Below are 10,416 nucleotides of genomic sequence, written 5' to 3'. Positions count from 1 at the left end.
ATGGATATTCCAAAAAAAAGCCCTGCAGCACCACAAATATAAATTATTTCTAGGAACAATTGCACTAGAACCTGAGAAAGAACAACTTCCCAAAAGGATTTCAGCTCAACCCAGAAGACACATTTGGTTGTCTGCTATTTTTGAAAGATCGTGACAATTTGTGCAAACCCACTGATATAGTTAACATGCATATGGGTTTAGAAGACATTCATTTTGTAGAATTGGCCTCAGGTCTTATTAATGGGTTAAGCCCTATTTTGTGCGATCTACAAGCTCACAACATTTGGCATCGCATCATGTCATGAGCAGACACACACTTCACAACAGCTGTCACCTGGCTGCAGAGAGACTACTGTAACGAGATTACCATTCAAGCCAGCTGTGACTGGGACTCACAAACGCAAGCAACAACTCCAACAACCACCAGTCCAGACAGAAAGCCCACTGACTGGACTAAACCAAGTTACGAGAAAACAAAAACAAACCAAAACAAACTGGAATGCTTTATTTGCCTGAGGCAGAGATAGTGACAGAGAGTAGAGACTGATCGGAAACTATAAGGAAATCCTTGGATGGAGAGAGGACGCCATAGGCAGACCTGGCTCACAGGGAAAGACAGACCCACTGCAGACAAAGGTGAGGTGGGACATCCCTCCAATGCACTTTCCAACTATCTGCCAACTGTACACTATACCTAGGCCTCACTCACACCTTCGCAACAGACTGATGTATGCTTGTTGTATACAAAGGGTGTGATACATCTTGCCCCAATGCATTTCCAATGGGAGTCGCACATTTGTGTTGTATGAGGGGGAAAGCCATGCATACAACAGCTTGTAGTCCAGGGTGTTGTGTCGAACCATGTGACTTCCATTGGAAATGCATTGGGGTGGCCATGACACTTACATCTTGCTTACATCTAGCATGCATCAATGTTGTATGCTAGATCGAAAGTTGTGAGTGAGGCCATAGACGGCTGGCAGGGGTCGAACCCACGGCCGTCTATATGAAAGGCATGTGCTCTAACAGAGTAGACAAATGCATTTGTATTTTTGCAGTGTACTGGAAAACATAATAATTGTCTCAAACCTTTTCATGCATGTCAAAGACAAACCAATTTTATGTGGTCGGCTGGTGTGGACCACTGGACGCCCATCTTTGTGCCAGGGAAGGACAAGCCCACACATGTGTCGCATTGCAACGTTTTGTGAGCTTGTAGATCTATTCCCAAATAGCCAAATAACCTCTCTCTGAGAACCACTGAGTGGCCATACTGTGATTGAAATGTTGCAAGCTGTTTACACCTTTTCTTTGTGGGCTTATATCTTTTTGTACATAAAGATATTAGCCCACAAAGAAAGGTGTAATACATTGCTTGTTGTGGCCGTATGTCACAGTTCCATCTCCATATATGAAGATCACCGGCTATCCAGGGTTTGAAGAGGTCAGTGTTCACAACACTGACCTCTTCAAACCCTGGATAGCCGGCTGAACTATAGAGGCCCGGAAATGAAGGCCTGGCCCTAACTGGGCTGGCCAGAGGCCCCTAACTGGGCCCTAACAGGGCTGGCCAGAGGCCCCGCGCCTGGCCTTACTAATTGGCACACATTTTACGCCCTACCCGGCCTGTAAATGTCAATAAAAATCAAATTAAAAAAGGTCCATATATGGGCATTCCCAGAACTGTTGTTTCAGCATGCGGCCCTAAAAGGGGGAGGTCATGCCGCACTGTTGATTGACACAAGCACACGCACGCACACACAGTACACACGCACGCACGCACGCACACACACGTAGTTGTGACTTGTGACAGTGACCTTGTGCTGTATTGGGCATTTTAGAGCGAGGGCCGCCCACATTGAGCCAGTGGGCGGGTCCGAATGGACGAGGGGAGGAGAGACAGAGAGATGCACACTCACTCACAGTAAGTGCACGCTCCAACTCCCAACCCCCACCCACCCCCATACCCCCCCCCCCCCCCCCCTCTCAGTCTCCCTGTCCCGGGGCAACTCAGAGTGGATTGGAAGCGCTCGCGTGCTGCTGGGGGGAGGACTGAGGAGGGGGGCCGAGGAAATAATGTCACAAGAGGTGATGACAATTATGACACGGCCAAAGACCCCCTTCACACACTGACTGCCAGGTTGTGTGTGTGTGTGTGTGTGTGTGTGTGTGTGTGTGTGTGTGTGTGTTTTCTGTGAGAGAGTCAGACTGTGGAGGAGAGGAGAGTCTAGGTGCCGTCACTGACTGCCGCTGTCCTGACACACACACATTGAGAGAGCAGCAGCTCCACTCACTGTGCCCACCACCACAGAGCGCACTCGCACTGAGTGTGTCTTTCCACCGCTTCTTCTCTCTCCTTTTTCACTCTTAGTGGACGATGGGATTTTAATCATGTGGAAGGTAAGAGAACAGATCAAACTAAAGGGCATGCGTCTTTAGAGATAACGCACTCAACGCGTATAGTATCCTAAATCAAAGGGGTTGCTTTTGTTTTAGTTTTTTCGCACTCTCTGCTAGAGATAAACTGTCCGGATGAGAGTTGGCAATGTACACGTTTTGCCAATTCAAAGGGCTTTATTGCCAATAAAGCCCTTTGGATTGAATTGAATTGAGAGTCGTTGCATGCCTTCCTTTCGCTCCTTCACTGTACTTTTAGATGTCTAGGCTAGTCTAGTAGGCTACTCTCATAATGTGCGGACTGCGGAGGCGCTGGTAGTGCCAGTATCGCTGGAATGATAATGACAGAGTATTAAAAGTGGTGGCTTTTATATAGTCCTTGAACCAATCGCTATTGTGGAGCCATTTGTTTGGAGACCCAGCAGTCTTCCCTGGGACTGCATGGGCTATCAAAGCTACAACTTCAGCACACATTGCTGAATTTACAGTATGAAGGTCTTTCTTGTTACAAGCTCACAACGATATGCACGTTGTTGTGAGCTTGTGGGTCTGCTATTTTCTGAGAATTCAAGGCTTTCCCAGATGCTGCCGGGCCGGGGTGTAAGTGGTTAAATGTGTTGTGGTAATGGATCAGGTGCTGACAAACACCTGACAAAATAAAGAAATATATAATAAAAAGTTTGTCCTTGGAGATGGAGTATGAAGTGGACTATAAGGTTTGAATTAGTTCAGGTTATGAATGTATACTCTATTTGATGTGTCATGTTTGTACAGCAGCAGCCTATATTTGTGTAGGTTTGAATTTGATTGATTGACTGAATACTTTATTAACAGTGGACTGTTAACAGCACTGGAAAGTACAGTTCAATACAAGGTCTGCTATTAAGAGGATTTAAACCCAAGAAAGCCTATTGGCTTAATTGTTTGTTTCAATTGGGGGTCCTAATGTTTTCATACTCAATTCATCTAGATCGAGGTTAAAATTAACTGTTTGATATTTTACAGTAAGCTATAGTTATATGGAATGCAGGAACTGCAATCTGGTTCCAGTGACTGATGTATAAAGAGTTGGACATGTTGTCTGCGTTGAATACCAAAAGAAGCAAATTGACTGTGATTTTTGGCAAACATGACTCATGTTTAAGGCAGCAGGGAGATGTGGCGCTTGACCCAAAAGAAAATAGAGAGAGAGAGAGAGAGAGAGAGAGAGAGAGAGAGAGGTGTGATGCCGGGGCGTGATGCTGAGAGGCCGTTTTTTGTGTGACCCAGTTTTTAGTGTGTTTTGTTTTTTTGGGTGATGCTTAGAGACCAATTCTGTGTGTCAACACATTTGCCAGTGCCTTAAGCTATGCTGCTTATGCCAGTTTGTACACTTTAGATTAGAAGATGCTTGAAGGGAGTTTGTGTGTGTGTGTGTGTGTGTGGGTGGATTTGTATAGAGTGAGTGGCCGCTTAAGTTGGCACATTCTGGCAGAGAATATACCCGTGGATGGCAGCAGTTTCGAAGAGAAAGTGAAATTTATTTAGTTTGGTTTTTTTTTGGCATTAAGACCTGAGACCGACTCTACGGATGCTGTCTAAACTAAACTTTTCAAACACTTTCAAGATTGTAAAAAAAATGTACTCTCAGCGCAAAGTGACATGCTGTGAGTCTATAGTAGTAGTAGTAGTAGTAGTAGTAGCTTATTTTGGTCATTAAAAGAGAAAAGAAAACACATGCATACTGTGCCTGCATTTGTTGTCTTTGAAAAAAAAATATATATATATAAAATTGACCAAAAAACGTTTAGGCCTTATTGTGCCTTTTACCCTTTTTAGCATTTTAATAGCTTGCATAGGCAAGGAAATACAACAAAGCAAACAACACAAAAACAAACAAAAAAGACAGACAGACTCGTTGTTTAGTATATGATATCAGTCTGATGATATCAAAGTTTATTTTGTCGTAATAAAATATATTATTTATGATATATACATCTTTTTAAATGTGAGCTACAATTCTTGTACATGTGCTATCTTTGAAGAGCCAACGCTAAGATGCTTTCCCCGGTTTTAATGTTGATCCAATGAAATACGCTGCATAATGTGCAGTGGGGAACTTTGAACTTCATGTGTGTGTGTGTGTGTGTGTGTGTGTGTGTGTGTGTGTGTGTGTGAGAGAGTGTGAGTGTGAGTGTGTGAGAGAGTGTCTGAGTGACAGCTGGTTGCTACAGGCACAGGCTTACCACAGACACCTGCTATAGGTCAAGAGGATCATGCAGTATACTAGTATTTGTTCCACGAGCCCATGGGAAATGGAGCGATGACTTGTCTGAAATCATTAACTGGGAACCTTCTCCACTTCATTACAAATAGCACAATTAGTGCACAAGCACAATTCAGTTTGTTTGTAACCCTTAGTTACTCGTTAGCATGAATATTTGTATGGTATTACGTAGCTCTGTATTAGTCATTAGCTAATCTGTATATTATTAGCTCATTTTTCATGCTTTATTCTACACTCAATAGGCTATTAATTAGTAGCTTTCTTTCAATGAGCCCTTAATAAATGTTTACTGATTGTTCAAAAGTAAGTAATTTCTCCTTTTGTCCCCTCATAATGACATTAATGGCCCTTATTTCTCTGTAACTAAACACATAATTATAGATGCATAAGGAGAAGAGACTGGAGCAGCACGGACATTTAGAGCCTTTTATTTAGGTGCTGAGTATACAAAAAGAGACTAACGTTTCGACCTTGCGGCCTTCATCAGAGTCATGGTGAAGTGTCTGATGAAGGCCGCAAGGTCGAAACGTTAGTCTCTTTTTGTATACTCAGCACCTAAATAAAAGGCTCTAAATGTCCGTGCTGCTCCAGTCTCTTCTCCTTATGCAACTTTGATGTCCCTGCACCTGTGAAGCACCGGATCAGCCGTTTCAGGCTTGAGGCGCGTTGGTAGACTCCCTTTCTACATAATTATAGATGTTTATACCCCCAAAATACATTATTACTTAGTATGAATGAGCTAATAAGTATGTTAATACAGGACTGATGAAGCACCAACACTAATGCAAGGAAATAATTAATGGTACCTGGCGAACCCTGGCGTCGGTACAGTATGGGAACATTTTCTAAAAAGATATTTTGTAATAACGTTACTGAAAGTTGTGTTGTCCAACGTTCATTCAGTGAAAGCATGGTAGTTAATCATGTGACATACATACTGTACAGTTACTGAGTATATAGGCGACTCCCCAGCACAGCTGGTGTGGCATGTTTCCAGAGGAGCCAACTAACTACATATAGTGCAGTGACCACAAGATGCTAACTTGTGTACCTGGAATGGGTTTTTTGGTGTAATCCAGCAGCCACTGCAATGCTACTTTCTCATTATACAGTACAAGCCTGATTTGACCGAGAACGGCCAAACTGGAAAACAGAATGTTCTTTCAAAGTTGTCTTCCGTGGGTTTTCTACACCAGTGGGTTCTCAAAGCGGGGTCCGGGACCCTCAGGGTTCCTTGGCGGGGTTCCAAATTCACCGTTTATTTTGTACAGTGCCAAAGTTATCGTATACTATAGTCCATGAAAATGTAAAAGTTTGAGAACCACTGTTCTAATACTCAGGATCATGCTAGTTTGTCGCTGTTCCACATAAACCGTATTTCCCCAACAGTGGGTGTGAGAACCAGATAGGACTTCCAATTGTCTGCGGTTTGTGTTTGTCGAGTTGCAGACAAATATAGGGACAATAGTAGTGCTGCCGTTGCCTTTCCTGTTTCCCCAGACAGGTTTGTAATTGTATTGTCAGGCCACTGTGGTCTGAGAAAAGCATCTTAGCAAGCACTGAGATCCTCTTTCCGCTTTTCTTTTCACCCCTGAAGATTGACTGTGGGAACCATGCAGGGAAATAATAGTTAGCACAGCAATTCATCATCGTCATCTCTTTTCCTGCCCCACACACACACACACACACACACACACACACACACACACACACGCGCACACACGGTGAGGAGGCGTTGTGTGCCTATTTGCTTGAACTAATCGTTTATGTAACTCAAACTCAAAGGAATAAACGTTGTTTCATGGCGTTCTCTAAAAAAAGCTATTTATTGCGTCATTGGCATTGGGCTTGCACTGACTTGGCGTGAAATATGAAATTAAGAATAGATTAGAGAAGACTAGGCAATATATATTGCACAGTTGAGTACAATGCTTAACCCACCCACAACAATTAAAGCATCATTCTCATATCAGTTACATCTCCTACATAAAAATGTCACTCCTGAGAATTATACATGGTGCAGTCTCACAGTACTGTGTGAGTCCTCTAAATTATTTTAGAGGACAGGCTAGAGCACTACACTCCCTCTGCCAACCTGGGGAGAGCAAGTTGAGCAACAGACTGACCTCATGCTTCCTTCTATGCATGAGGAGTCCAAGCTACTTCTTTTCACCTGACAGGGGATAGTTTCCCCGGTTGGACGTAGCACGTGGAAGGAACCCGTTATTCCAACCAGTTCCTTTCCCCTCCATCAGGTGCCCCGGCTGCCCAAGGGGAGGCAGTATAGAGACCAGTAGAGGATTACTGCATGTTTTTGTGAGGATAACTACCCTAGGGGACACAGGAAGAACATGCAAACTCCACTGTGAGTTCTCTACCTGGCATCGCTATTTTAATAATGTCAGTATGGGCACAGAAGTTGTCACAAATAGTACAAAAGTGTGCATGCATCGTGAGCTAGTGGATCGGCTATTTTAAGTGGCTGATGTTTTTGACAGACCATTATCCCATACAGGGGGAAACAATATAGAAATGCATGTAATAGCAGGTATTACAGTCTACTCACATACTGTATGAACATTATTAATTGTTACAAACGAGCAAACATTTCCTCTCTGTACAAATCTGAATCCCTCCTAAAAAGAAGAAGAAGAAAAATATATATTATATATTTCCCCATTGTTAGTTTAAATAATTAACTTGTATTGTATTTGTCAGATCTCTTGTCTCTTCCTGACTGGTTCATTTCATCTTAAAAGCACACTTAACAGGTTTGAGGTGCCATGTGCTAATTGTAATCTGAACGCCCACCAGGAGGAAGACAAAAAACACAAGGCTTTGCTGATTTATTTCCAGCTACTTCGTTATCTTCCACCCCAGTTCATCTTTTTCCACTCGAGCGTGCGTTCCATAATAATGGCTCCAATTAGATGGAAGTGCATGCGTCACCCAGGCAACCTCAGATATTATTGCCACAGTGAGCAATCTGTATACAGTAGATCTCTGGCAGCTTTTACACCCTCCTGTCCCGCGAAGAAGACGATATGCTCGTTATGCTGTTTGTTGCTAACTTTCTTTTAGCCTACTTTTCATAAGAGCGTAGACTTGGAACAGAATAGCAAATGACGGAACATACCCATTTTCCGTAGCCTACAACCAATTTGCGATACAGCATCATTAAAGTCCATTTTTTAAACTTGTTTCTGTCCACTTCAACCATTTTAGATTAACGTACACAGGAAATTGATTGATATGAACCATTTGGGAGTACAGAATTGTGTTAACAATACTTTACTATTAGATGTGCTTCAGGGCGTCATCGTCCTGTCAACATGTGCTACTGTGAGATACACTCAGGAGGAATGCATACATGTGTTTAACCACTGTTGGATTCCAACCATAGACTGTAAAAAATATGGACAAAGCGTTCCCCGGGTCTAACATGGACGTAAAATGAAGCCTGTAATACTCTCCGTTGGTTTTTATTTTGACTGAACGGGGGGTGGCTCCCGTTCATAGACTGTAACGGTAGCCACGCCCCTCAGAACATACGCGACTCAACACGGGGAAGCTCACCCGGCCCGGACACGGAAAGGATTGGTCATTGTTTTAATAAATGTGACCATAATTTTCCCAAAAGAATATTATGACATGAGAAATGATACTTTAAACTAGTGACTGGAAGCAGAAAGTATTCATGACCATGTTTATTAAGGTAATACAGTCTAGGTGAAGTTGGGCCCAAATACATGGGCCTCTATGGAGCTATGGGATTTTTTGAGCCCAATGACAGCGCCACAACAAGCCATTATATGAACTTTTAGGAAGTCCCGATTTCCTTAGTGGCTTCACGAAATATCTGTCTGACTGCCCCCCTGGTTCTCGCCCAGGCCTCCTGTATCAGAAAACCAACCTGCTCAGCAAAAAGGGGAATCCCCCCCCAATGGGAGCATTAATTAAGTATTGAAGCAGGGGGCTACCCCGGCTGCCTGACATTCTGGCTGCTATACCGTATATGGGTCCGGATGTGTAACAGCGTTGCCCGACTTTTACAAGCGCTTGTAATTGAATTACGTTTTAAGGGGCTGGCATCACGCAGCGGCACTCACGGTAATTGCACTGGCCGTTTGTTGGCATTCCGCTGTGTCATGCTTCAGGTTATATAGGCACAGATATATATCCACCCCGTCTTATCCACGTCTGCGGTTAACAGGCTCCTGCATGTGCATGCCAGAACCAGGCCCGCTGAGTTGCTCGATTCATTTGACAGAATTTCCACACTGACCTCTCTGTCATCCTAATGTGCCCCCCCCCCCCCCCCCCCCCCCCCGGTCCGAGGTTGGTGGGTTTGTGCTGCCTGATAACCAGGCTGGGTCCATCCATGCTAAACGTGTATTTAGTTGTAGTTATGTAAGGCACTCTGGATAAAAGTAGCCACTGTAGCCCACAGAATATCGTTCTGTCGGGCAGAAACCTTGTAGGCTATCTCAATCTCTCTCTCTCTCTCTCTCTCTCTCTTCATATTTCAAGTTTTTGTTTCTTTTGTGAATTAATGCCTACTTCGTCGTACAATGGTGTTGTGCAATGGTAGCAAAATAGCCAACCCACAAGCTCACAACACGTCACAATAAATATGCCATGTTGTGAGCTTATAGATGCACCACTCAGTTCACACGGGTGTGATTTTTCTAGTTTAGAGAACCATTTTGAAAGTGGGAGTGAAAGCGGTTAAGTCTGTCAGCTAGGTTTCATAAATATTTAATCAGAGCTTGTGACCAAATAACCACACTGGATCCATTGGAATAGGGGTTCTGTGGTTTTGTCCAACAGATGTAACAGATTTTGGACATACCCTATACTGTACATACAAGGTTTCCACCCGAAAGCTACAATGTAATATTTGGGTTACTAGGACGAGATGTGTCTGGGGAGTTTGACAGGATAACACCCACACCGACTCACTGCCTTTGAAATGCTTGATAAAACCTGACTCATATCTACCATCAGTGTGAAGCCTTGAATCATGAATGTCATTGCCAGGGTGTCGGACAGCACCCTCCCGACAGCCACAAAAATCAATATCATCAAGGCAGAAGTTCAAAAGTAACATCTCTCTTTTCTTCTCTTATTTCTATCTCATATTTGCCATGAGAGATGACAAGAGGTACTTCTCAAAACTCTTGCGGTCTTCCCATGGTGCCCAAACATCAAACGAATATATTATGAATTGCCAACTTATTAAAGAAATGGTAGAACATAACCAATCTACAAGATCAAGCTCTGTTTTGGCTATTTTTAAGTGAACATTTAGATTCGTTTTTTTTCCTTTCTTTTATTTTCTTGCAGAAATGCTTAAAAAAAACCCACAATCTTAACACTATGTTTGGAGAACACTAGCCTATCCTGAATGACTAGTTTCACACCGCGCGCTCACAATCATCCATGGCTTTCACAATGGTTTATATAGGTCTAAAACATGTCCAAATATGGTCCATATGTTGGGTGTTTAGTCATAGAATGGGCACTTTCAAGGGGCTTTCATAAGGGTCAGTGTAGGCATGTTGGGGTTAAGCTTGGCTCAGACTGTGCTGCAGTAAAGATTTTTAGGGGCATGTGAAGGAGGCACCAACCAACCAACTTTGGGACTCCCACTGTTAAGTAAAGCCAATTAACCTTCACTTTAACGAAATAAGTCGACCTTTGGGACCAGAGACCAGATGGGATGCGTACACGCAAGCGCACAACTATACCCA

The 10,416-nt window shown here is 43.3% G+C and overlaps 1 protein-coding gene across 1 annotated transcript in view; it reads left to right on the top strand.

The window, feature by feature from the left end:
* Nucleotides 1-2,024: 2,024 nt before the first annotated feature.
* The window catches only part of LOC310854415 (E3 ubiquitin-protein ligase Midline-1-like), a 65,322-nt gene continuing 56,930 nt past the window's right edge, over nt 2,025-10,416 (top strand). The window contains exon 1 of the mRNA XM_083759051.1: nt 2,025-2,400. The gene's annotated coding sequence lies outside the window, so the exon portion shown is untranslated. The remainder of the gene's footprint in view (nt 2,401-10,416) is intronic.

This window comes from Protomyctophum parallelum (assembly GCF_964188405.1).
Source record: "Protomyctophum parallelum genome assembly, chromosome: 23".
NCBI lineage: Eukaryota > Metazoa > Chordata > Actinopteri > Myctophiformes > Myctophidae > Protomyctophum > Protomyctophum parallelum.
This window is presented reverse-complemented; position numbering and strand designations above follow the sequence as displayed.